The sequence below is a fragment of the Pinus tabuliformis genome, chromosome 9 (assembly GCF_031772625.1).
Source record: "Pinus tabuliformis cultivar Carrire ecotype Pingquan chromosome 9, CPIR1, whole genome shotgun sequence".
Taxonomy (NCBI): domain Eukaryota; kingdom Viridiplantae; phylum Streptophyta; class Pinopsida; order Pinales; family Pinaceae; genus Pinus; species Pinus tabuliformis.
The window spans coordinates 1,076,005,279-1,076,011,746 of record NC_142307.1 but is presented as its reverse complement, the minus strand read 5'-3'; positions in this window follow the sequence as shown (position 1 = coordinate 1,076,011,746).

Here is a 6,468-nt window from a genome sequence, read left to right as displayed (position 1 = left end):
CTTAATTACATGTGTTTATGCATGTGTATGGTTGGTTACGAATTGCTTATGCATGTTAATGTTTGCATGTGGTCAAGTGTACAGTGATTTAGTGGTTGTTGTCAAGCATGGAGTCATGGTATGAGTTGTTGATAAGGTCATGCATTAATGACTGGACCCTAGCTAGAATGATGGTTTCATGGTTATATACTTATGTATTATGTTTCTATATGTTGTCATGATTATGCTATACTTTTATCATGTTGATTTGTTGATCTTGAAGACAAGGTATCCTCCGTGATCTATACTAACGTACGCTGGTTTATTGTGATTTGGTTTAGTTGACATGATATACCTTACAAGAATAAATATCAAATAGCTAGTAAGATGGTAGAGTACAAAGACACTCCCTATAAATCAGCAGAGTAGTATGATGTTGGGAACTCTTCTGATTTGGTAGATACACTGAGAAACTTAAAGGAAGAAATAAGGAGGTGCAAGGAAGATAATGATGGAATCATACAGACATAAGAGAAGGTAGCAGAGGTAAATGCAGCGATATCTTAGAGTTTGTTAGATTTGCAGCAATAGGGACCACTTCGAATCATCCATGAGTAGGAGAACAAAACTAATGGGGCATATGTCAATAGGTCACATGGTGGTCATAGGTGATATGGTGGTGACACAATCAGAGATGGAAAATTATTGGACACTCTAGATAGGAGGAGGGATAGACATAGGTACCATTCTAGTTTTGGTTCTGGCAGGTACGATGATCGGTATTGTTATCATCCTTACAAGAGGAGTGATAAGGGATACTTGCTCAATGAGTTAAGAAATCAAATCCACCTAATTTTGATGGAGATATGAAGAAGTCGCAGGATGTAGAGGCATAGTTTCTTGGTATGAAAAATTTATTCAGGTTGCATGATTATTTAGAGAACATGAAAGCCAGAGTAGCTACATCAAGTCTCAAAGCTAAAGAAGACATTTGGTGGGAAGATGGAAAGAATGTCATAGGTATACATGAGGAAGCTTTGACTTGGAGTGAGTTTGAGTGGCTGTTCAAGAAGAATTATTTGTCAGAGAGATACTTTGATGGCAACACAAAATAATTCTATGAGCTAGAGATGGGGTCTATGGAAGATGATAAAGTACACTAGCAAGTTCTTGGAGCTACTGAGGTATGTGCCTTACCTCAAGGAGGAGAAGGCCAATATTCAGAGATTCACCAGTGGGTTACCAATGTAATTCAAAGATAAGATTGAGTTCAATAAGCCTAGATCATTGGAGGAGGCCATCTAGAAGCTAAAGCATTGCTATGAACAATAGAAACATAGATCTGAGACTGAGCTAGTCTAGAAGGGCAATGCAAAGAATAAAGGGAAATGGGACAATAAGAGAGTAAGACCACAAGATTCAGGTAATAAGGAGAATGTTACACCACCTAAGAGATTCAATGAATTACATAGAGGTCAGGGACATCAATCTGAGGAGCAGAATAAGGGTATAGACTGGAAGCCTATAGAGTGTTGGACTTGTGTCAAAGATCATCGTAGGAGAGATTGTCCACAAAATTAGGGTGGTATGCCTCAGATGTATAGTGCACAGGATGCACAGACTATTGGGGATGTTGGTCAGAGTGTTCCTTGTACTTATGCAGCATTGGATAACAAACAGGAAGACCATCAGGCATCTATCATTGAGATGGATGGTAATATTTATGATCAAGTTATTTCTATTTTGATTGAACCTAGATCTAACTATAACTATGTTAGTCCTGACTTAATGGATAAGTGTGGTTTGAGTAAGGAATTTCATGTAGAATCTTGGTTAGTGCAGTTAGCTACAACTACAAAGAAACAAGTGGATCATTGGGTAAGAGCTTGTGCATTTGATTTGAATGGTATTCCTACCACAACACATTTGAATGTATTACCATTGGGATCATACAGTATGTTGTTGGGCATGGATTGGTTGTCTATTCATAGAACCAAGATGGATGGTTATGAAAAATCCATTAAGTGTGTGGATGAAAATGGGGAACCAAGAGTCTTATAGGGAAAGAAGAAATCCAAATCAGTTAGGATGGTAACAAATATGCAAGAAAAGAACAATCACAGGAAAGGGTGTGTGTTATTTACATTGCACATTTCTAGTGACAAAGGTAAGGAAGTTAAGGGTGTAGATGTTTTAGTAAGGTAACCAATTCTACAATAGTTTCAGGATGTATTTCCTAAGGATGTCTCAGAGTTTCCACCTCACAGGGAGGTAGAATTTTCTATTGAATTAATGATAGGGGCAGCTCAAACATCAAAAGCACCTTACAAGATGAGCACACTTGAGTTAGTAGATTTTAAGCTATATTTTAAGGAAATTTTGGACAAGGGGTACATTAGACCAAGTGTATCACCATGGGGTGCACCATTATTGTTTGTGAAGAAGAAATATGGTACTCTTAGATTATTCATTCACTATAGGTAGTTGAAAAAAGTGACCATCAAGAACAATTATCTATTATCAAGGATTGATGACTTATTCAATTAGTTGAAGGGAACAACAGTGTTAAAGATTGTAGATCTGGACAAAGAGTTTGTGGTATGCATAGATGATTGCAAGAAAGGACTTGGTGGAGTCCTTATGCTGGATAGGTGGGTGGTATGCTATGAGTTGTAGAAACGGAATGATCATGAGTAGAATTGTCCCATGCATGATCTTCAATTGGCAATGATTATACATGAATTGAATATGTGGAGACACTATCTTCTGGGCAGGAGGTATACATTGATGAGTGATCATAGTAGTTTGTAGTATCTATTTGACTAACCGAATATGAATGGTAGGCAATCTCGGTGGTTGGATATGATCAATGAGTTAGAATTTGAAATCAATATATCAATGGCAAAGAGAACAGAGTGGTAGATGCTCTTATCAGGTAGATATAACTAAATCGCTTAACATCCATGAGTTCCTAGGGGACAGACTTACAGGATAAGATATTGCAGGAAGGTCAATAGGATGTTATATATATGGAGATTATGCACAGGTTGCAGTAGAGTACAGGTACATGTACAAGTGGTAGGATAGGTACAGGTGAAGGTGCATAAGATGTGGACTATTGCCTTAAAAAAAACATATTAGTAAGATTCAAAGATAGGATATATGTGTCGGACAATAGTGATCTCAAGAAGGTCACCTTGAGAGAGTTTGGTGTGAAACCATATTTGGGTCACCTAGGTTATCAGAAGACATTGACCACAGTGAAGATATTTTATTATTGGCCGAACCTAAAGAGGGATGTAGTGGAGTTTGTAGCTTGGTTTTTTTATTATTATCATGTGAAGGCAGAGTGTAAACATTTAGTTTGATTTCTACAACCGATTGCAATTCCATAATGGAAATGGGAGGTCATTTCCATGGCATTCATCATAGGGTTGTCGAGGATGGTGAAACAACATGATTCCATCATGGTTATTGTGTATAGGTTGAAAAAGGTTACGCACTTCATTCCAGTGAAGTATATATTTCTAGATGGCGATGTAGCACAAGTATTCATCAGAGATGTGGTCAGATTTCATGGTTTTCCGCAAAAGATTATGTCAAACATGGATGTGAAGTTCACTTCCAAGTTCTGGAAGGATTTGTTTGCAAGTTTGGGTAGAGAGTTAGTCTTCAATACAAATTATCATCCACAGATAGATGGTCAGACAGAGAGGGTGAACATGATATTGGAGGACATGTTGAGGATGTATGTGATGAATTAGCAGCGAAAGTGGGAAGAGTACCTTCCACTGATAGAGTTTGCTTACAATAATGGATATCAGGAATCCTTAAAGATGAGTCCATTTGAGGCAATGTATAGGCATAGTTGCAATACTCCTCTCATTTGGAGTGATATAGTTAACATGGTGTTGATTGGACCAGATATGTTGGTAGACATGGAATAGGAAATGCAGGTTATAAAGAAGATTATAAAGGAAGCATAGGATAGAAAATAGAGCTATGTATATTGGAACAAGTTGTTCAATGATGCCAATGGATTGGATCATGTGCCAAGCTAGCAGCATGTTTTTGTGGACCCTTCAATATCATTAAGAGGATTGGGATAGTATCCCATCGACTTGCACTGCCCCTGATAGTGAAATTCCATGATGTTTTCCATGTGTCATTGGTTAAAAGTATGTTATATATGTTGATCATGTGATTGACTGCTCTGTATTACAAGTGGAATTTGATGGAAAATTCCAGCTGGAGCCTCAGTGTATATTGCAGAAGAAGGTGCTCATGCTCAGGAACCGAGCAATTGAGCAAGTTAAAGTGTAGTGGAAGCACTTTGGGCCTGATGAAGCTAAATAGTAGATGGAAGATCAGATGTGAGCTATGTATGCTTCCTTGCTTTCCAATTGAGGAAAAGCAGTTTTGGCATGGTGTTTTGGTATATATCTTGGTGTATGTTTTGGTATATGTTTGGTGATTTAAGTATATGTACATATGTATATGGATGTAAATAACGCCATGAGATATGTTATAAATCTCCAACAAATAGTATGGGTGTCATGCCATTATGATGTTATGTTGTTATGTTTTCATGTTGCTTTTCTTCTGAGTAGGTTGATCATTGTAAATAGTGAAACAAGCTAAGTTATAAATCTCCATTGGTGGCATTTTTTTCTTACATCAGTCTTGCGGTTATAGGTGTTGTTGAACACTGAGGATGGTGTTCCCTCAAGACGGAGGGTTCTCTAACAACCTTGGTGAAAATTTCATGTAATAAAAGTTAATAAAGGAAAAATAATAACCATGGTTGATGGGACACTTATTCCAAGCTGAATGTTGGGCAAGACATCCTAGTGTGGGTGTTCATTTGGTTATTAATGGCTAAGGAAATTGGCAAAGGAAATGGTTAAGGCTTTGGAAAGGTAAAAAGGCATTTTTGGCACATTTATTTATGAAAATAAGGGAAATTAGGAGAAAAGGGAGGTGAAAGGTCACAAGTTGCATGTGAAGAGGAAAATGAAGGAAAATAATGGAAAATAAAGAAAATAGAGACCTCATTCATAAAAAGTGATCAGTTGGTAACCTTTTTTCAGTTTAGTTTTGGAGTTCTCTCATTATTCTCTCTCTCTCTCTCTCATATTCTTGGAGACTTAGATTTTTCTTGGAGCACTCTTGGAGGGTGTGGCATACTTGGATATTTGGAGCAAGATGGAAAAGGAAGCACAGGAAAGCGTAAGAGAACATGAAGATCAGTAGATACAATGGAATTTTCTTGCATGTACTATGTTGCATGTATGTTTTCCTCACTAGTTTTGGCATCCATGGCACATGCATGTGGTTTTTTGGTTGTGATATGTCATTGGCATGGAGGATGGATGGGATTGATAGTGGATTTCCTAGCCTTGCCATTTCCTCGATAGCCATCATGATTGTGGATTTTTTTTCCTTGTTTTGTTTTGGTTGGTTCTCATGTTTCCTTAGCTTTGGTTGAGTTATTAGTCCTAGAAGCCCTAGTTGGACAAATGATTTGGAAGCCCTGTAACACCTTGGGTTGAATTACTAGTCCTAGAAGCCTTGGTTGGACAAGCATTCTAGATGCCCTTGGTGGGTTGAGTTACTAGTCCTCGAAGCCTTGGTTGGAAAAACACTCTAGAAGTTTTGGAAGGCTTAGATAGAGAACAATATGATGATGGTTTTGTGATGTGTTACTGTGAGTTGGAATCACTGTTTGATGGGTTTAGGTGGATAACCTCTAGAAGCCCTGGATGGGTTTTGATTAATGTGTTCTACGAGGTCCCACATTCATGCTTAGAATATGTGATGGGGGTGAATGTCTAAAGAGTGATTTGGCTCAGCCATTCTATGGTTAGGTGGAACATGGAAGTCCAATCTTGGGTTTGGATTTTGCATCATCAATATGAGATTACTTCTCCTTGTATTTCTATGAGTATTATAATGGATTATATGTGGTTTATATGGTTGTTATTTCATTGGTATTTCTACTCCTATTGTGATGGTTATATATGTGTTTTATGACAGTAGCTATGTATGCCTGTCATCATGTTTTTACTTGTAAAAGAAAGATCAATGTATCTATGACCTAATGGATGAAATGGAAGCTAATATGTTAAGGCAACAATGTCTCTTAGAAATTCTCAGCTAACTATGAGACCCCTATGCTCTGATCTATTAATTACACTTGTAGATTACATATTTGGGATATGCTTGACGAAATGTATGTCATGGTTAGTAGGGGTCCAGTGAAGGTCTCATTCAACTGATTGCTACTATTGTTTCCTTGTTATTTTACTATAACTCTAAAGATGTGATTAAATTAGGGGTAGTGACGTAGGATATGGGCTCAACGAAGTGGCTCAAATCCAGGGGACACTAGCATAGCACTGTGCAAAAGAGTCCCTGGATGTTGGCTTGCTGACCTGTGAGAGCATCCAGAGGTCCCTGGACACTGGCATGCTGATAGCATGAGAGAGT